A 22,859-nucleotide genomic window follows, 5' to 3' on the forward strand; every position below is an offset into this window, starting at 1 on the left:
AGGGGAAACAAAAATTGGAGATGCCCAAGTTGCATTGGGGATTCACAGGAGGGGCCCCATGCAGTACGGTACACCACAGGATAGAAGAGGGTGTTCGTGTGCTGTCCATTTACAGCTCCCATGTTCAGGTTTCTTTTCAGGATTGTGATTTTAAGGGAAGTCTATGAAGGCTAGCATTTCTCAGCCTCAGTTTCCTCATCTGCATATTGATAGTAATAATAAATACATGACAGTTAAAAGTTATGGGAGATAATGTCATTTAAGACAGGCTTTAGGGGAGTAGTAGGTATTAGTAGGAATTAGTGTTAATCATACTACTTACTGAAATTCATCAGTGTAAATCCACAAAAACAAGAGGAGCTTAAGTCACGCATTTCAATAAAGCATACCATTAATTTAAACACATGGTAAAAACACCCCTAAATACTTTTTGTACAATAATTTTTGCAAAGCAAGTTTGATCCTGTTTTCTTTCTGGTTAAATGTTTTCGAAGATTCCCCAAGCCTTCTTGTTAAATGTCAAGCTCTTCCCATCAGCAGACAGAGGTTTCCGGGCCATGCCCCTCTTTTCCTCTCTAGTCCACGCCTTCTAGACCCTCATTTAATCTTCTCCAGACAAAGTCCCATATCTTACCACGTGCATCAGACCTTTTTGCACATGATACTTTTCTGCTTCAAATGCCTGCTTATCAGCTACCTGTGCATCTTTGACCCTGCTGAAGGGTCTGTTTTCACAGGTCTCCTGACCCTCCCTCAGACTGAGATGCTGGTCCTGGAGCTTACCCTGTGCATATCATCATTATATCACACTCTACACTTTGTCACTTTCATTTTCGTATCTTCACCGTGAAACTCTGACCTCCTGAATGGCAGGAGCTATATGATGGCCAGAGTCTGAAGAATCTCTCCCTGCTGAGTAATTAGCATGTTCCCAGATAGTGTGTGTGTGTATTGAAATGAAGACACTACAAGCCACATCTCAACGTAGTTTGTAGAAATCCACTGTTATTAACAACATAGAATATTAGAATCAGAGGACCTGAGTTTGATCCTGGCTTTATCATTTTCAAGTTATGTGACCTTTGGCAAATAGGTTACCTTCTTAAAAGATTGAAACTAAGTGATAAAAATCACGAAAGATACCCAAGAGTGCCAGGCAAAACCACTCAAAAAATGTAGTCCTGCTGATGATGAAGGTGAGAGTGAGGGTGATTAGGGGAGGAAGAAGTCCCCGGGTAAGTATCCGATCCCTCATCTCCTCTGCTACCTACTGGATGTCAAATATTATTTTGAATTAATTCTTTGACTCCAAGAACATGTACAGGATTCCTTATGTTAGATATGTAAGAACAATAATTATTGATTAGTCATAAATAGCTAATATATGTAGGACTTGCTATGTGCCAAACAGTGTTTTAAAGGGTTTCATATACATTGACTGTCAGCAATCCTTTGAGTTAGCTACTGCATTATTCCCATTTCTGTAGATAAGGAAACTGAGGCACATAAGGGTTACCTGACTTACCCTGGTGGTAAGTGGAAGAGATGGGATTCAAACCTAAGTGGTCAAACTCCAGCATCTGTTCTCATTATATTATTATCCTTATACTATCATGAATGAGCAACTAAATGGATAAACTGCATTAGTTAAACATATTCAGAAAAGAGATCTCTATGTCCTATTCTCAAATCTGGTATAATTTAAATTTATCAGTCTTATCCCCTTTATGAGCAACATATAGTGTTGCTTCTACTTTTAATTTCCCCAAAGATATGCCAGGAAGTAGAAATAAATCACAAAGAATGTGATGCTAGAACCAAAAGGCCAAAGTTTCTTCATCTCTGTTTAATAATGAATATACAGATTGGCATATTAGATCAGACTGGTCCTATTGTCTGGGGCCCACTTCATAGCCAAACAAGACTATCAGAGGCCCTACCTCTGAGGTTCTGTATGACCTTGGGCCAGGCTGATCAGGTGAACTGTTTATTTACATCAGCCAACAGCAGCAAGTGGAAGAGCAAATTTGAAATATGGTAGGGATCAAAAGCCAAAGAATAAGTTGGTGAAGTAACAACAAAAGAATAAAGTGTAACTATTTAAGGGGAAATGAGCCAGGTGTTGGAAAGCCATAATGATCCACAATAAATTGTGAAGTGCACAGGAGCAGGTCAGAGTAAATGGTACCATTGAGCCTGCTGTGGTGATTCCTCTATGGTGTCTAATAAGACATTAGGGAAGTTTCCAAGCTTCTTACTGTCCCTTAATAACTCATTATAAATTTATCTTCAATGAATTTATCTAAACCACATCTTAAAATGTTGACAAATTTAGCCAGAAACTGTCTGTCAAAAGGGAAGAAAACTTTGAAGTGATCTGTTCACCCCTTTCCTCTTAAAACAAGTCAACTCAGCCTAAAAAAGTCAAGAACTTGGTCCATAAGCACTCAATTAAAGTAATATACTTTATAAGACTGTAGCTGCTGTAGGATGTGAGACTTCCTCTTGCTTATCCTAAGCTTAGTGTTTTTCATTTTCAAAGATAGTCCTCACCCCTAACCTACTTTGGGAATATTATAATTAAATAATTAGTCAAAATTTTCATATTGATATAATCACCAGGCTTGAGTGTAAAAGTCCTTAATTTATCAAAAATGATGTTTCACCATTTCATAGGGGAGCCATCCATTCATGAATGCACTATTAAATGTACATAACAGATTTCAGTTGAATGAATCAGAATGGCACCATCATGATTGCTACTGCAGGACTTTAAAATGTGAGCTGCAAGTAACTGGGCCTAGGTTATACTTCCTAATATAATCATAATATACTAATTATAGCTGAAAAATAATAGAAGCTCTCTTGTGCCCAGCAGTGTCATAAATGCTTCATCTACATTATATTTATTTAATTCTTGCAAATTATATATATTACAATTATCAATTATATATATTTAATTTTTGTGAAAGTTCTGCAGATTGTATTATTACTGTTTTGTTGATGAAACCAAGGCTCAGAAAAATTAAGCTTAAGTACCTAATAGGTGAAGGAGCTAAGACTGAATTGCTGTCTACCTGACGCCACATCAAGGGCCTGGCCTAGTATAGCATCCTGGCTCTGAATCTTTATTCAGCTTGGCTATATTTAGCAAATTGCAGCTTGCAGATTACTACACAGAGTGCTGGAGGGAATGTTTTTCAAATTGACCCTCATTATCAGTCCTCAAAAGTATGGAATTCTTGGATTCTAGGATGAGGCATTCTGAGCACCTTAAATGCTTTGAATGAGCTGCTCTTGTGGGTCTTCTCTTACCATCTCCTCAGTTCCCAGTAGAGATTCTCTCACTGGCCCAGTTAGGGACAGACATTCACTCCTAAAATCAATCAACTATGGCCAGGAAAGTAGTGACACATTCTTAGCAATTTGTCATCCCTCTATCAGGCAAATATTTCATGTGCTAGTAACTAGAATTTCTAAAAAATAAACTATTGAATAAATTAATTAGAAATTATTGTTTTGGAAATTAATGAAATTTAAATTACCTGTGCTTTATAAATACTAGTGTGTGTGTGTATGTGTGTGTGTGTGTGTGTGTGTTCTCACATGTGTGTACAAGTGTGTTTCTATTATTGGTGGGGAGCTCTCCTCATCACCACTGGTTGCTGGTGGATGTGGGCTTCTGGCAATATCACGAGAAATAATTTTCTGAGACTCACATGGGAGGATAAGGTATTATAGAAAGCCTTATTTCTGTGGAATTACACCCCTGAGTTTCAAAGGTCCCATTTCCCTTCACCCAGCCAAGAAAGAAGTCCCATTTCACTTTCATCAGGGCCAAGATTAAAGCCAATGTCCAGAGTTTCTGTTCCATGTTGGGGCACAGTCCAGTCCAGCATCAGGTTAACTTAGTTTGTGTTCCCAGTTGCAGACCATCAGTTCATTGTATGTGTGTCCACATGGCTGAATGGCTTGGAGATAACACTGGTGGCCAAGAGAAGAACCAGAGAACCAAGAGCACCAAGAGCCAAGAGCCTGGAGCCATATGAGCCGAGAGCCAAAGAGTAAACTCCTTTGTTTTAGGGATTATGTATCCCCCAATTTTTGCAAACTTCCAGTGGCCCTCACCCTTCTAGCCAATGATTTCTGTTCCCAGGTTTGACTGATAGTAACCTTCTCTACATCACCCCAACTTTACTGCTCATGTGCCTATCTCCCCTTTGTCCAGTCCCTTCCCCCAGTGATTTGCAGGAAATGGACTGGTAGTTCCCTGGGGAGTGTGAAGCTGCAGCTCACTGATGAAGCTGCCAAATGACATGCCTGTAATGCCTGGCCTTCCTTTTGCTCTTTTCCTATTATTAATAACTAGCTAATTACAATGGTAACATTTCCATGAGTATAAAATAATATGTTAACCTAAAAATAAAAGGCCTAAGTGAGAGGAAAAAAGACTTATTAGAGATTTAAATGGAAACAAACAGGAAGCACTGATTCAGGCAGAAACCCAAATAGTGTTCCTATTAGGAGGTAAAGGCAACAGGTATTTATGAGAAAGGGAAGGGGAATAATTACCTGACTAGAAGAAAGAAATTCCTATGGGTGTTAATGAGCAGAGGAAGAAATTTATATAGATGTAGATAAGCTAAGATGGTGATGCTAATTATAAAGAATGTCTTTAATTTTCCGTTAGGTAATCATTATGTCTGCTTTCCTATTGGCTTCGCAAACAGTTGTTCAGAATACAATGCTGGTTCAGTCCGAAGTTGAATTGTCCAGTTTTAACATTTCAAAGGTCTGAATAATAAAACCCATGAGTTAGTTCCTCTGGGATGGCAGCTCTGACTTCATTTTGAGGTGACTTTGTTTATTTTATATATATACATAAAATATACTAGAAATATAGGTTATACGTAAATCTGAGCATGACTGTCTTGACTGATGTCAGTGTTATTTCCTTGCAGATAGTTTCCCTTTGTCAGGAATTAATGGGAACAGAATGTACTATTGTGGATGATGAATTTCCAAAGATAGCTTTTATGCCACTTGGCCAGTCAGACACCCTACCTGGGCCCAGTTGGGCTTATTACTGCTCATTCACACATCTGAAAATCTCTTGACAATTCTCCTCCATACTAAACAGAGTCAGTACTTTCAAATGGATCTCATTAGACTTCTTATAAAAGCACTATGCCAGAAAGAGTTTTCGTCTCAGAAGGGTTTCTGCGTTCGAACTTGTCAAGCCTCTACGCAGTTCTCTTCCTGATTAGCAATTTTTCCTCCTGAGAGCTTTAAAGACACTTTAATCTCTCTATAATTTTATCTTTACCCCATTTTTCCTTTGCTGGAACATTTACACGTATTTCACTCTTATCTTGGATCTGTCACTCAGCGTATCTCAACTTCAAGATTTCTGGACTATAGTAGTGTCTGGCGGTAACGTTTCAGGGGGGACAAAAGAGAAAAAAAAAGTCAGAATGCATGTATCAGATCTTAGAGAGCTGCCTGCCTTGATACATAGCATCCTAGTTATGTTATTCTAAATTATTTCCATCAAAACATCAAATGCCGATCCATAGTCTTGTCTGGGAGAAGTAAAGACATGTCTTTTTATTATATGTTATCAACTGCCATGTCTAATGTATCCCTATCATCGTTTCCTATTAATGCTTCTAAAGCTTTTATTTAAGGCTCTTTTCTTCCTGATTGCCTCCTCTCTATACTTCACATCCTCAGCTCCACGTTACTTCTGTGAAGGCCTCCTAACAACCGCTGCTTTCTGTCTGATGTAGCCACCTCTTCACTCTTCTTCCTTGTACTCTCTGGACAAACCTCGATCACTGTCCTTTCCACCTTTCTTTGAAGGTTCTGATCATAAATCAGATCCCAAACTCAACTACAAGCCCTCTATAGGCTGAGTCTAAAACTTGTCGTCGGCACCGGGGCCTAGCTTAAATATAAATAACCCAGATAAGTGGTCCACAGATGGTTGCCTACTAAACCAATAATTGCTGGATGAGTAGAAAGGTGGATGAATGGATGGAGGCATTGAAAAACTGTGTTGTTTTCTGTAAGCACATAGGATGATACCTACACATAGTAGGTGCTTAGGAAAACTTTGTTGAGTTTAATTGCTGTTCCAAATGTGAGGCAGATTAAGTTATATAGAGAAATAGAAAAGCTTTTAGAAAGATTATCTATTAAGTGATGTTAAAAGGTAGAATATGGAGCTAGAAATAATAATGTAAAAATTAGAGAATTTTGGAATACCTATTTACATTCTTTCATCAGAGAAGAAATTGAACTTTGACTCACATAAAGTAATATTAGCTTTTCTAAAACTGCAGACAAGGTGACAGTAAATAGCACTTTCTTTATTCAGTCATCACATTTAAAGAATGCCTAACAATTGTTGTGTTATCCTAAAAATAAAAAGCAAAAGTTAGAGGCAATAAGTGCTTATTTAAAATAAAAAAGACTTAGAATCCTGGACATAGATTCAGGCAGAAACCCAAATTATGTCCCAATTATGGAATGAAGGTAAGGGATTTTTATGAGAAAGCAGAGAGAAAGCCATGAATGGAAGGAATTTCTATTGATGCTAATAAGCCAAGTTATTACTTAGCTATACATAGTTATTTATGGATTCTAAAGACTGTCTCTACTTGTCAGCCCTCATAGTCAGAGCACATATATTCTTTTTAGCTTCATAAAGAGTCATTTATAAAACAATGTTGGTTTGGCCCAGTCCAAAGGTTATTTTGTTCCGTTCAAACATTGCAGAGGCTCAAGGAATAAGACATGCAAGGCAGTTCCTCTAGAATGGTTGCCCTACCTCCATTTAAAAATGGCACCACTTAATCCAACTTTTTACATTTCCCTCTTTTGACTGAGCTCTTTCTTTGAGAGCATTTTGCCGATCAGTTATTAAAAACTTCATTGTCCTTCCATCACCCGGGAAGCTAATTCCTGGCATGCCAGGAAAGCTCATTCCGGGTATGTCATGAGCTACATAGGACTGAAAGTGGTTTCCTTAGGTCAGATGTGAGCAAGAAGAGCGCCAGAACATTGGAAGGCTTTGCCATTCGTGTTCCTTGGGGCAAACATCTTCTGCAGTTACTTGAGGTTTCCCATATGAAGCCTCATAGGACTTAGTGATCATCTCAAAGCTCTGAGTGACCATCTTCTGACTGGTGTCTTTATGACATAGAGCTATGAAAAACAAAATTTCATAGCAACAAAATTTCTATGATAAACAAAAGGCTAAGTCCAATTTGGAGACTAGACCTGAGCCAGGAGGAAATGCCTGATGGTAGCCAGCTAAAAAGATCATGGACCTTGGATGTCAGCGGGCATTGAATTTAACCATTTGGCATATGCTTGAATTTTATCTGGCTCTGTCTCTAGTTTGCCAGAGGTAGGCGTATAGTGCAAGCAATCAGATATTTAATAAAAGACATGTCTATGGAAACAAAAGAAAAACAATGGTTAATGTTTGGAAACCAATTTCTGGGCCTAGGAGAAAGCTAGTCAAGAATGTGCCAGAGTAGAAGCATCTTTTGCAGTTTAAAATGTCTCTGATGATGTCATCAGTTGTTTAGGTAAACTTTCTTGTGGCTCATACAACATCAGGCACAAAGATTGTCTAAACATGAGTTATTGTAACTCTTTCTCTGAAGTTTATATCAAGTCATTTATAATCAGTTTGCAAGGCTTTGGGGAAAAGGGCAGCTTTAGTTCTCAGTTATTTCAAGTCATCAAAAGTGGGAGAAAAATCGGAAACTTTTGTTTGGAGAGTTGTAGCCAAATAATTGAGGAAAGTAGAATAATTTAGGATTCAGTACAGTTTACAGGTAGAAAACAAAATCTAAAAGACAACAAAACTAATATCCATAATAAGTATTAGAGTTTCTATTGAGATGTATTTTTTCTCTGTCTACAATTATTCCTATTTTTACCAAAAATATTTTTCAAACAAATTAGTTTTGCTGTAATTAGGTCTAGTTTCAATAAACTTGGCCTGGTAACTTATATAAATGCAGTAAGTATAGCGATTGATCATTTAGGCTCTTTTAAATCTATTTTACTGGAACTTTTAATAAGGAATCTCCAGATTAAACTTTTTATAGCTTCTTGAGGCTAAGAGGCCAAGCCAAACACTTGCCATCAGACCTCGCTTCAGATCTGGGTTAATTCCTCTCTTCTCGAGGTCCACAAAGAAAGTAATCTTTCTTACTCACCTGGTAAGGCTCTTGGGAACCCTGTAAGCAAGGTGCGAGGCAGATTTTTTCCAAGGAGTGTTTATTAGCTTTCATAAATCAATCAGTTTTTTAAAGCTGACTGATCGTATCTGAGTCATGTATGTCTCTCTTATACATGACATTCCATGCAAAACCTTGGTAATATAACCAATGTTTCCGTTTGTATCTTGTTAGAACAGGAGTGGAGAATGTCTGGCCCGCAGGCTGTATACAGCCCATGAAATCATTTGGCCTGGCCCTGCCAAGGCAACCACAGGCTGGACTGGAAAGTCAATAAATCTAAGAGCTTATATCATAGCTAATTTTTAAGTTGATAATTTTGTATGGCCCGTGATTGATGTTATAAATATCCAAATGGCCCTTGGCAGAAAGGTTCTCCAAAATTCTTATTGAATTTATGTAAATAAGTATAAAACCATGAAAATAGGAATACTCGATTACTAAGAGTTTCCAAATTCTGGAGGTTTCAGGTAGAAAAAATAAATGTTTCAGTTCTGCTCACAAATGTATATTTACCAAACTGCTGTAATTCACAGGTAACTTAACATAAAAAGAGAAAAAGTTTCCTAAATCTGAAGAAACAAAACAAAAATTCAGCAATTTTTAAACAAAAAGTCATAAAAATTATAATGGTTTTTATTAGTTTATTCAGTCCCAACTAATTAATTTTTGTTGATCTTGATTCTTTTTATGACTACAGTTTTTTCTTATAGTTGTAAATTCTTACCCGGTTCAGTGGTGTGATCTGAAAGGTATTAGGTACGTGTATTGTATAGTACTTTCAGTGAATTTCTTTGAAGTTGAACCATATTTGTAAAATCAACAGTGTAAAACAATTATCTGTAAATAACAAAGACTTAAAATAGCATGGTTAAAGATTGGATTCATTAAGATGCAATTGACACAGACATTTGCTTATTTCTGGGACACACAACATTTTAAGATAATAAAATTGAAAACATTAACCGAGGACATTTAAAAGTTTTAGGAAATGTAGATAATTTTTGGAAGATTTATATTAATAACACATATGCATATAAATATAACCTAATTATTATTTATTATTTGACAGTGCTTCCCATATAACTTTAGCATGTGAAATAGACCTAATTTGTTTAATTCCCCCCCCCGTCCTGTTTATAAAGAAAGAAAATAGCCTTTGAAATGTACCAGAAATCTTCTGAAAACTTTCACAATTAGTTCTTTTAGATTTGATTTGGGGAAAGTTTGTCAGAAGTAGCAAAGAGGTTTTAAACATTTGGTCAAATAGGATCATAGGTCACTGCAAAATGATATTTAGTTACCCTTTTAACCTTGGTGACAAAGACTTCCTGGGCAAATACAAAAAGTTAAACAGATTTTAGCAAAATTTAGCTCCTTTAATATTAAAAAGGCTCAATTAACTTAGGTAGTAAACGACCTGATGTTGAAGAGTACAGAAAATCATTTTATTAAAACACAGAATCTTTGCTTTTGCTTTAGAGTCTCTTACTAAGAGAATACCAACAGCACAGAAAAACTATCTTTTTAGCAGGTGAACGAATTTTGTTTTAGTTTTTATAAACACACCATCGATACGAAAGCTTGTAATAAATTTATTTACTCTTATCCAACTTGATCACACATAAATTTATTTCTCAAGATTTGTTCTAATAAATTTTCTACAAACTTCTATGTTCATTTTAGTTTGTTTCTTGCTGTCTTACATATTCAGTAATACCCAACTTTATTTTAAGATGTAATTTCTTTATTTCCTTCAAAAATGTATCTCCATACATATACCTTCTTTTACAAAAACATATAATTTCCTTCCATATTAATTAAACTTCTTACCCCTCCGAAAACTTAATTTCTAGTGAAAACTAAGAAATAATTTTGATTTGTTATATCAGCATTCTATAGAATACATTTCATAATCTCTAGAAACATACTTTCTCAACAAAACAGAAGATATTTTTATTAACAGATCCAAATTCATTTTTTAGTTTCTCTGTAGTAAGAAGCCAAAAGTAGATAAACTTACACTTATTTAACAATTAATGTTTTAGTATTTTATATTACTTGGAAATTATCTAGATATGAAAAAAAATTTCATCATTTAACTCAACTTAGCAAAACTCTATAGTTTTTAATTACCAAAATATTTTGGGAAATTATTTTAAGTAATATACTATAATGCATAATTATTGCTAAAAAGTTTTACCTAATTTTTTAAAATTATATTTATATCTATTTAATTTATTAGTTCTTAATAACTTTTAGGTTAGTCATAAAACTTTATTAGACATCAGACAAAGTCAGTTATCATTCCAATCTATTTTTTCTGCTGACAAATTTTGTAACAGAGATAATATAATCTTATTTTAATAAACCCAAGTAAAAATATATTAAAGTTGATAACATTCTAAAGGCATGCTTTTTTTTTTTTTTTAATTTTTAATCCTCACCAGAAGATATGTTTTTATTGATTTTAGAAAGAGAGGAAAGGAGAGAGAAAGAGAGAAACATCAATGTGAGAAACATCAATCAGATGCCTCTGGTAAGTGCCCTGATCAGGTATCAAATCTGCAACTTCAGTATGTTCCCTGAATGGAAATGGAACCTGCAACATTTTGGTGTGTGGGACAACACTTCAATCAACTGAACCACCCAGCCAGGGCAATGCATGCTTTTTAAATTAAAACAATTTTAATTAGCTTTAGTACCAAATATTTTCCTAGAACCACAAAAATATTTGGATTAGTTTTTATTTTTTCAATTTATGTAAGGACTTAATTCCTTTAAGCAAATTAAGCAGAAGTCTTTGCAAAATCAATTTTGGTAATATCCTCTGGAGGTAGGCATACATACAAATTTATAAACAGACACATCCAGAGACCTGATAGTTTTATTTTAAAATTTCAGCCAAGGACAGATACAGTAATGCAAAACTCACTAGTTTATAAATCACAGTTACATTTATTTGTCCAGATGGTTAAGGCTGTTACAAATTTATGGAGACAACTTTAAGATTTGTATTTGCTCTTGATAACAATTTTAAGGATGCTGGTGGTGGGAAGAGGGACTAGATTTAGGCAAGAGAGCTAATTCAGCCTGCTTTCCTTTTTTAAAAAAAGGTATCCTTTCCCATTTTCCCCACTTTAATTTCAATTTCTACTGATTGAATTAACCTGGGCTGCATCTGAGAGCGTTGTGGCCTGTGTTTACATTCCTGATTTTGTAGAGATTTACAAGGCAAAGTTTCAGCTGACCTAGTTTCTGATTATTTATAGGAGGACCTGGGAAATATCTGAACAGGCCTAAAAATTCCTATCAGATTTTAAATACCAGCATTCAGTTCTGCCAAATTTCTGATCATAAAGGTGTTAAAAATGTTTTAAATATCTTTTCATGCTTCAGATAGGGCAAACAGTAAGAAATTCTGAAGCCTTGTGGGTAATCTTGCTTCTAACTGACTAATTTAAGGTTAACTACTCAAATGGTCAAAGGTCCTGTTTGTTTTTTAGGATCTTTGTAGAGCTTGTTTTGAACCCATTTTGACTTTTAGAAGCTTCTGCATACCAATTAAAGAATGCATTCTGTTGTCTTTGAGGGGTTTGGAATCCTCTCTTTTAAAGGGGTCCCTTAAGATGGACTTATCTAAAACAAAGTTTCCCCAGAATGGCCATTAGAGTTTTAAATTATTTAAGCTAAGTTGTTCAATAAGTATAATTATATGAAAAGAAGGAATTAATTTCAATTGGTGCTAATAAACTAAATTATTCTTTAGCTATACATGGCTGTTTACTGATTCTAAATAGTATCAGTAGTCAGGGTGTATGCTTTCTTGTTAGTTTTACAAATAGTTGTTTGTACAACAATGTTTATATTTTGCCCAATTCAGTAACATTCTGAAGTTTCAAGGAGTAAAGTGTGCAATGCAACTCCTCTGGAATGGCATCCCTGACTCCACTGTAAAAGGGATTCACTTATGCCAACTTTTTACAGTCGGATCACATTATATTGGACCCATTAATTAACAGGCTTTCTCCAACTTGCTTGTAGTGGATTTGAAGTGAGAACAACCTGTAAAGAAGTCTCTAACTCATAAGTAACCGTACGGCTAAAACTGTACTGAATACAAACATTGAATCATCAAAGGCTTATTGGGTGCCTGCAGTTTGGCGGACAATATTCCAACTGACTGATGCTCAATATAGCCTGATGAAATATGCATTTTCCCCACATTACAGATTTAACTGGTTAAACTGGAGCATAGAGTGGTTAGGAAACTTCCCAAGATCACAAAGCTACAGTTTAGTTTGCTATTTCTGCTGTAACAAAGTGCTACAAACTTGATTTCTTAAAACTACACAAATTTACAGTTGCCATACAATATTATATTAATTTCAGGTGTACATCAGTGATTAAACGTTGTATAACTTACTAAGTGAGCATCCCGATAAATCTCATACCCATCCGACACCACACATAGTTATTATAATGTCGTTGACTGTATTCCCTGTGCTGTACTTTACATCCCTGTGACTATTCTGTAACAACCAGTTTGTACTTCTTAATCCCTTCACCTTTAATTGAAAAATAAAAAATTATTTCAATAAATATTAAAAAAAAACCCTACAAAAATTTCTTTATTATCTCACAGTTCTGGCGGCCAGAGGGTGCAAATTGTTTTTGTAGGCTTATGTCAACATATCAGCGGGACTAGTTCCACCTGGAGACTCCAGAGGAGAATCTGTTTCCTTGACTTTTCAAGCTTCTGGAGGTTGACCGCATGCCTTAGCTCATGGCCTTTCCTTGTGTCACTCCAACTTCTTGATTTCAACACCATATCTCCTACTTCCTCTTCTGTATTAAATCTCCATTTGTTTCCTCCTTATAGGGACACTTATGATTACCGTTAGGCCCCAGGCAGATAATCCAGAATAATGTCCCCATCTCAAGTTCCTTTAACCTAATTACATCTGTAAAGTCACTTTTGCCACGTAAGGTAATGCTCACAGGTTCCAAAGATTCAGATGTGGATATCTTTGGAGCCACTACTTAGCCTACTACAGCTACTACTAAGTACTGGGTCTAGGATTCAATTCCAGGAGATTTGGTGATATGGATAATTGGTCGTATCACTAGTGGGCCATGTTGCCTCTCAGATAATGGGGTGCAGCTTCTCAGACAACAAGAGCTTTCAGAAGGAAGAACCTCCTCAATGTAGCCTAATAAATGTAGGGTAAGGTGCCTCATGAATCCTAAAGGCAAAGATGGAAAAGAACCTCAGGAAAAGCCCAAGAACATTTATGGGGAGCTCCTGGGACATACATATCTGGGTCTGAATGCATGTCTTACCCATTCTTTTCTCTCTCTCTAGCTTACCTTTTTCTGCTCTCTATAGTCCATGTGGCAGGAAACTGTCATAGCCCAGTTTTACAAGTGTAAGTTCCACCCACAACATGAAACACAAATGTGTCTTTTTTCTCTCCCTTCCAATTAACCACTGGACTTAATTAATTAGCCCCCTAATCATAGTAGAGGAAAAGCAGACAGAACAACTATTATCACTATCCTGCACTCAGCCAGAATACTAGAATGACATTTATTCTAGTCCAAAGATATTCCCAAACATTCTGAGTATTAAACACATCAGGATGTTTTTAGAATTTACAATATGGACACTTGGTGCAATGAGAGTTCATATACAAGTTACCTAGAACTATATTAAACAAAAAACGGTATCAGTTCCTGTTGAAAATGTATAAATCCTGGAATAAGCCAGACTTTGAATCCTGCCCCCCTCACTTTCTAGTTATAAATTTTACTTTTTTGAGTCTCCATTTAAACATAATAACCACTTTGTAGGAATATTCAACGCACTCAGTTAATAGATGTAGGATCTGTCACTTAGTAAGAACTCAACCATAATCCTCTTACTCCTCCTATTCTTCTGCCTTAATCACTTTTTACTTGGACTCTATACTCATACTACACTGGATAGTGGACCGTATTAACCAGCTACCACCAATCCAACTACTCTTGGCTGACCCACAGTTACCCTTCACATGTGTTGCTCTAAAAGCAAGTTGAACAAACATCAAATGCTTATTGCAAATCCTTTCATTGTCCATATGTTCTAAAGCCATTGGCCCAATTCCTTGAACTATCTCCAGGAACTGCTGCTATTTGACAAATCTAAATTTTAGATAGTTTCTGCATCCTCAAAAAACAACCAAGTGGCTTAGTCTTAATATAAGTCATTACAGACAGCACAGGCCATTACTATAAGGAAATTAAATTCTCTATCCCATGGGGTGTCTTGGAGTCAAGCTATAATCAGAGACAGAGGGTGGTGAGAAGGAATCTGACTTTAATGAGGACATATGTTAGAAACATGGGAATTGGAAACCACAAGAGACTCAGTGGGGATACAAGGAAGCCAAGGGTAGAAGAAATGGCCACTGGCATGGATGAAACAAAGGAAATATCTAAATGATATTTTCTAACAACCCTGGTGTGATTGCAGAAATGCAGACATGAATCAAGGTTTGATTGTATTGTAAAAAGCAGAGAGTATATTCTATAGTTCATAAAGCCAATTTAAAATTTAAAAATAATACCTAGCATAATACCTGAAACCAATATACGCTAAATTATATTTTAGGGGGTAAATGTATTTATATAATAGTAATAAATGCCCTTTATTTATTGTGTACTCTCAATACCTGATACTTCATTAAAATAAATTCAGATAAATTAGAAAATAAGGAATTAATAAATATAGGCAGACAATGATATATTAAAAAACCGAAAAGCAATAAACCTGACAAGTAAATTTAAGAGTTGGTTTCTGTGAAAAGCAAGCAAACAATAAAAAATTATAGAAACTCCAATGAACCTGATAAATACAAAGAAAAAAATACAAATATGCAACATTTAACATGGAAATGATGGCAGGAAATCAGAAATATCAAGGACATAAAAAGCATTCTAAAAAAGTAGTGTGTACCCTAGCCAGTTTTGCTCAATGGTTAGAGCATTGGCCCACGGACTGAAGGGTTCCAGGTTTGATTCTGACCAAGGGCACATACCTTGGTTGCAGGCTGGGTCCCCAGCCCTGGTCAGGGCATGTGCAGGAGGCAACCGACAGATGTGTCTCTCTCACATCAATGTTTCTCTCTCTCTCTCTTTCTCTCTCTCTCCCTCCCTCCCTCCCTCTCCCTTCTACTCTCTCTGAAATGCAATGGAAAAAATATCCTCAGGTGAGGATTTTAAAAAAAGTAGTGTGCAAGACTAAATAATTTATTTGAACATTTGAATGAATATCAAAATTGACCCCATAAAGGACAGACAACCTAAGCAGTTGACAAAATTGAGAAAGTTATCAAATATCTACAACCAGTAGTGTGCTAGAAATGGCTAGCACCAGTCTGTGGAAGATGGTTATTCATATCTCTTCCCACCTCCAAATTCAATGACATCATGTTAATAAACTTGAAAACAGCTGCAGTGGGAGTATTTACATTATGGAAATCAGCAAATCCTACAAATCAGAGACTTCTTTTCCCCCTGAAGATTTACTTATTAAACATTTTATAACAGTGCATCATTAATTACATTTCTGAGTTGTGAAATAGCAGGGCCAGATAAATTAACTGAAATGTTTAAGGAACAGCCATTTAGTAATTTGAAAAATGTTCTGGAGCCAAAAAAAAAAAAAGCTTTCAAATCTTTGTTTAACAAACCCTACACTGATCCCAAAACAAATGCACAAAGCTGAAAGCTGTAGACTTATCTTTTTCTTGTATATCCATGCAAAACAAAAATCACAAGTAAAATAAAAGCAAAAAGAATCCCACAGTTTATTATAAACTAAAGCAACACAGCCAACTGGGGCTCATTGCTAGGTGGCCAGGGCGGTTCTGTCATAGGAACTCCATTAATTGGTTACATAATCATAACATGTCAATTGAGAAAATCTGTGCTCTGTCCTAATGTGACTGACTTGGACAGAGGCAGAAGCAATCAATCCAAATATTGTATAATTAAAATGAAAAATATATTAGGGAAGAAATTCTAAACTCTTTCCTTCAGAGGGACTGAGGTTGCTGACTCCCTCTGATTCAGCTCCCCGTATATATGCAGATACAAACATGAACAATTAGAGAAGCCCCCTTTCTCTTCAGTTTGGAGCCATATACGCTGCACGTCTTGGAGAAACTCCATTACCTTAAACTTTAAACAATTATAAAGAAAGAAAAAAGAGAAAGAGAGAAAGTCAAGATTGTGGGAATGGTGATGAAAAGCAGTAGCAGAAAGAGGAAAGGAAGGAAAGAGGGAGGGAAGAGAAAAGGAAAGTAAGGCAGAAAGAAAAAAAAAAAAGAAAGGAGGGGGGAGAGAGGGAGGGAGGGGAAAAATACATTCAGATTTTTTCCTGCTTTCCGGTTTAAAAGCTTCCTGAGACGCTTTATCACTTTGATTCCCTGGCAAGCAGCATCACCTTCCCATTCAGATAGGCCCGTCAAAGCACAGAAGCCCTGACTGGGCCCGGGCTCCACCGGCGAGGAGGCAGAGAGCGAGGGGGACTGAGAAGACCACAGCTCTGAGGTCTGCGGCTGGGCGGTCGAGTTCCTGCCGAGTCAGTCAAAGCCAGCAGGGTCACAAGTGCCTGAGCTTGGTGGCCGGTGGAATGCGCCTCTGTGCTTCTAATTGCAGCTGTTAATTTTTCTGGAGAGGTCTGGATAAGGAAAGGGGGCAGGGCTCTTGAAAATAGCTTAGTATCTCCGAGCTGACCAAACCCTCCCACAGGGCCTAGAAGACAAATAAATAGCCTTTTCTTAAAGCACAAAAGTCCAAGCCCAAGGAGGAATGGGAAAGGCAAGGGGGCTCAACTGTCCCCTGATTTTTATTTCTTTCATTCAAATGACAGGGAAGGTATTAAAGCCTTTGACTGCAGTGTCCAGGCGGTATTTGCATTCATTAATCTGTTTTGCTCTAAACAATATCCCTAAGAGATGTTCTTATCACAAAAGGAAGGCGAGGAGGAGGAAAGGGGGGAGAGAAGTAGGCTTAGTGGTTGCGATAGTTACAGTAGTGGATGTACAGTAATAGTAACGGTGTTGGTAATAGGTCCGATTAGGGTTGTAGTTATTAGAAATCCATCGTTCAGACCTCCTTTGAGTAAAAACCCAAGACGCTAGGTAACAAAAATGAATGTGATAAGAGCTATGAGTTAAAAGAGCCTTTTAGGAAGCTTTCTGGGACACGCTCTCTCCTCAGAGGCTTTTGAGAGGAACTCTTAGGAAACTAGGGAGAGAGAAAAAAGGAAAGCAATAAGAAGGAAGATTATGTGAGCTTGCAAATTATAGGCATTCTTTCTAGGAGCTTAATATGGACTGAATTGTGCCCCTGTCAGATTCATATGTTGGAGCACTAAACCCCAGTAGGTCAGAATGTGTGGAGATGGGACTAAGCTAAAACGATGCCAGGATAGGCCCTAATCCAGTCAAACTGGTATCCTTATAAGAAGAGGAGCTTAGGACATACAAAAAAGAGACCAGAGACACATGCTCACAATAAATAATAAATATTAATTAATTAATTAATTAATTTGAAGGGAGAGTATAGCATGAAGGTGACCGTCTGCATGCCAAGGAAAGAGGCCTCTAAAGAAACCAAACATGCTGACACTTTGATTTTGGACTTATAGTCTCCAAAATTGTGAGAAATAAATTTGTAATGTTTAAATCACTCAGTCTGGAAACGAAGAAGGAAGGAAGGAAGGAAGGAAGGAAGGAAGGAAGGAAGGAAGGAAGGAAGGAAGGAAGGAAGGAAGGAAGGAAGGAAGGAAGGAAGGAAGGAAGGAAGGAAGGAAGGAAGGAAGGAAGGAAGGAAGGAAGGAAATGGGGAGGAAGCAAATCTGGTGAATCTTTACTTTATCAAGGTGGTAAATACCACAATTTACTTCCAACTACCTTATATCACTTTATAAGCCATTATTTCTGAACATAGCCATGGCCAAACATTAAAATTATGGGGGGTGGGTGGGAAGATACATTCTAGAATGTGCTTAATTTTGGAGGTTTAAATTAAAGCAATTTTTCATTCCCATATTTCTGTCTTCTTATATAAAAGATTATTCAGTGTTGACGAATTTTTAAGAAGTCAGGGCATACCTCGCTGATGCACACGTATTCACTTCTCCCTGCATTTATCCAAATCTTTATGCACAGTCTCACGTACAGAGGACATTACTAGACATATGAGTAATCCTCAGGATTAGTATACTGACTGCTTAATAAAACCTGGATGATTTAGCAATTTTCCCATTTACCTTACTATCCCTCTCTGCTCTTTTTTCCCCCCTAAGGGGAAAAATTAAGATAGTAATAATATTAGTTGGTTGGTTAAAAGTTTCCATTTGGCAAATTAAAAGAGAGATTTAAAAATCATGAAAGCATTAACACACTGGTTACTCATTTGCTGAACATTTGGGAAAAATAAGGAAACATAAAGATGCCACAATGATTAAGGTTGAGCAATCGTTTGCTAAGTATAAAGAGTCATCCAAACCATGCCTTCAGGGGCTCATTCACTCACCAGCCCTTTGCTCTAAAGAACTCTGCAATGAGAATGGTAAGTGACTTCCCCAGAGGAGAGAAGGCCAGAAATAAAGCCAGGAAAATAAATAGGCACTGCATCAAAATGGAATTGCAAAGGGGTGTCTCTGGCTCCCAAAATCCAACCCATCCATCAAGGTCTCACTCAAGAGAAAAGGCCTGGCTCTACCATTCACCAGACTTTTGACATTTCTGAGCCCTATTTTCTAATCTATAAAATGGGATCATTATTTTTATTTTACAAGGTTTTTAACCAGGTACTATAGGGGAAGCAACACAATTTTACCTTAACTCTTCTAGGTTTTTGGCTGAGATCCTCCATTAAAAAAGAGACAGAGTAACAGGAGAAAAATTTTAAAAAGTTAATTTTAATTATTTATGCACATACGGGAGCCCCAAGAAGATATGAGACTCAAAGGCAGCCAGACAATTGAGGCTTCAACACCACCCTGAGCTAAGGAAATAAAAACGGGCCTGGGCCTTCAAAGGAGGAAGGCAATTCCTGGGAAGGTGAGAAGAAGAAATGTTTGATAAGCAAAGGTTACCCTGTCAGGGATATAAGTCTCAGGTGAAAAAGTGATTTCTGGTAATGGCTCTCTTCTGGTACAGGCCCCCTTTCTAATGTAAATTTCCCTTACAAAAGGGTAACTTCTCTGTTTTCAAAGATTCTCCAATGTCTGCAATTTCTCAAAATAATCAACAGAAAATAATCCTCTGCTACTTTTCAAATACAAATGAGATAGCTACTGGAAAAGCACTTTTTATTCAAATGCAAAGTGCTGTGCACCTGCAAGGTGATGGTGGTGGTGATGACAAGGAAGAAAACTTGATGGGAATTATATTATTTTCAAAAATCTGAGTAACCACTGCTCTGGGAATTGTCTCCATTCCTCTTGTCTCAGCACATCCCATCACCTTCCAAAGGGAAGTGTTGTCAGCTTTTCCCAGCTCCTCTACCTCTGGCTCTTCAACCACATGTACAAAGGGTGAGTTTTTCTTTTGCTAGATGCCAGTGGGAGTTCAGGCTTTATTGATTCCAGGCCAGTCAGTCTTTCTTTCTTCTTTCTCCTTTCCTACTTTCAGAAACACTTTGTTTTTAAGATACTCTTCAGATCCTTAGCTTCCACACCATAGCAGTGACTGGTTTGGGGAGCATTATATCTAGTTGCAAAGCAGGGAAATGAAACTCTGGGCGTTAATGATAAAGCAAATCTATTCACTGAGCCATTGTGTCTCCTGGGAATTCACTGCTACAGGGTCTTGATATTTCCACCATTCAAAGGAAAACATGAAAGTGGGAAGCCCATTTCTATAGACTAAATGTCTATGTCCTCCCAAAATTCATGTAGTTAAAACCCAATCCCCAATGTGAGGGTATTTGGAGGTGAGGACCATTGGATCTGATTAAGTCATGAGGGTAGGTCCCTCATAAATGGGATTAGTGACTGATAAAAGAGACCCCAGAAAGTTTCCAGGCCCCTTCTGCCATGTGAGAACATGGCAAAAGATAGCTGTCTATGAACCAGGAAGTGGGTTCTCACCAGGCACCAAATCTGACAGCCCCTTGATCTTAAATCATCTGCCTCTTAAACGATGAGAGAGAAATTTCTGCTGTTTATAAGCCACCCAGTTCATTTATTTATTTTTATTATAGCCGCCTGAATAGACTAAGACATTTTATCTACATATGATTCCAGACCCCTGGCCACATGCTTAACTCTGTACTGGGTGCTAGGGGTAGGAGGTAGATGCAGGTGACCTGCCAGCTTTTATGGAGAAATGGGACTTATACGATATAACTTCAATTTGGGGCTCAAAATATGGGAGAGAAAAACAGAGACAATGTTTCTGAAGCACCAAGGAGAGAGGAAAATATTCCTGCTAAAATCAGAAAAGCCTTCATGGAAGATGTGAGTAATTGGAACTGAGCCTTAAGTTTGGGGAATGTTTAGACTTGGTGAGGGTAGGTGAGGAAGTATATTTCAGTTGGGATGAGAAATTTGGACACAAACTCAAGGTCATGCCTGTGCTAGAAATTAGGGTACCAGAGGCCATAATGATAAACATATACCTTTGACTAATGCCAGTGACTGTTCTAAGTACTTACTGTACGTTTATTGTAACCCTCATAACAGCTCAATGAAATAAACAGACATCATTATGATCTCAATTTAAGATATGAAGAAATCAGGATCACACAACTATTTAATTGTCAAAGACTATTTCTGCCCTTTGGACTTGTATATACTTGTATCAAGATGCAATTAAATTAATGGGTGCACAAGATTCTAAGGGAACACAGGAAACCATTCCTATTCTACATGAAAGAGGAGTTTACAAGGAGGCACATCTTCACCAAAAAGAAAAATGAGGTACCAGAGAAAGTGGACTAGGTGAATGCTAGGCAGACGGAATCAGCATGTGCAAAGTTGGCCTGAACACGGGATTTAAAGTGAATGGTAGGAACCTCACAACAGCAAGTGGTCCATGGGGAAGTGTGAAATAGGACTGCAGAGACATGGAAGGTCCCACCACAAAGAGCTTCATATGCCAGGGTCAAGAGTTTTGCCTTAATTCTCAAGGCAACAGGTGTTTTTTTTAAAGGGTTCAGAATTAAGGAGAGCCTGATTGTTTTCCTTTCCTAAAGATCCCGCTGGCTACAGTGTGAAAACTGGATGGGAGGTGAGACAGGCAGCAGGAGACAATTAGGAGGCTCTTACGGAAGTCCTTGGGAGAGGTTCATAGGGTCAGTGGGGTGACGGTGAAGAAATCTATTCGGAGGACATTTAGGAAGTTAAATGGTCGGGATTCAGTAAATGCTTAGGTAGGTGGGGTAGAAGAAGGGATTAGGCTGAGGAACTCTCATGATCTGAAGACTCATTAGATAAAAGAACCAACATCCAGGTTAGGAAATCCCAGTTATAATGGCAATGATCATGGCCTCTTAATGAGTCTCATTGCCTCCTGTCATTTTCTGCTTTAGTTCATTCTTCAGAATGTCTAGTGAACAGGTTTTTTTTTGTGTTTTTTTTTATGATGCTACAATTGTCATAGCAGTTGAAGTCCACTGTTTTCTTTAAAAGTTGGCCTTGAAGAGAGAGACAGAGAGATGCCCACACAGAGACAAAGAGAAAGAGACAGACAAAGGGAGAGAGGGAAGGGAGAAGGAAAGGAGGAAGGGAAAATAAAACCCAGAATTGAATGTTCAGCTCTAATTTAGAGCAAGAGGTTGAGGCTTCTTATTTTATGCTATGTTTTGTTGCTACTTGAAAGTAATAGTAAAAATAATATAAGTTTATAGTTATTGGGTCTTTATGAATAGCCTAGAATATTATGAGGTACTTTTCACAAATTGCATCTTTTACTCCTCATAATAATCCTCTTACCAATCAGTTTATTATGTCATTATCCCCATTTTTCAGAAGAGGCAACTAAGGCTAAGAGGGGTCAAGGAATTTGATTGAGGACACATACCTAGTCAGCAGAATTTCTATTCTAGAATTTCAATAAGGCGCTTTGGTTCCAAGACCATCCCTCGTTCATTGTGTCATGACAAATGCATCTTACAGACTCAAAGGAGGAAAAGTTTATGTATGTTTAAGTGTGGAGCTGAAAGAAGAACTAGAGAGAAAAAGTGCCCTAGTATTCTCTTTGTATCTCTTGGCCAAACTCTGACAAGGTATGAGGACTGATTGATTTTGACGTATGAACTGCATGTTCACCAGCTGTATAAATACAATTCCTAGAACCCTAAGAGTGGCTCAAAATAGGTTCCATTTTTCATTTCGTAAAACAAGCACTTGGCAACTGCTGAATAGTAAATGTTGACACTTGGGCAGCAGTCTTGGAGTGGCAGTACAAGGAAGGACAATCCGTGGTTTCAAAATAGCACTGAACTAGAGAGACCCCACCAAGACTGAGTCAACTCTACCTGGACAGTGGGGTCATTTTGCGGATGACTTCCCAAATGTCTACTCCTATTACTTTGTTTCTT

This window comes from Miniopterus natalensis, chromosome 11 (assembly GCF_054644295.1).
Source record: "Miniopterus natalensis isolate mMinNat1 chromosome 11, mMinNat1.hap1, whole genome shotgun sequence".
Taxonomy (NCBI): domain Eukaryota; kingdom Metazoa; phylum Chordata; class Mammalia; order Chiroptera; family Miniopteridae; genus Miniopterus; species Miniopterus natalensis.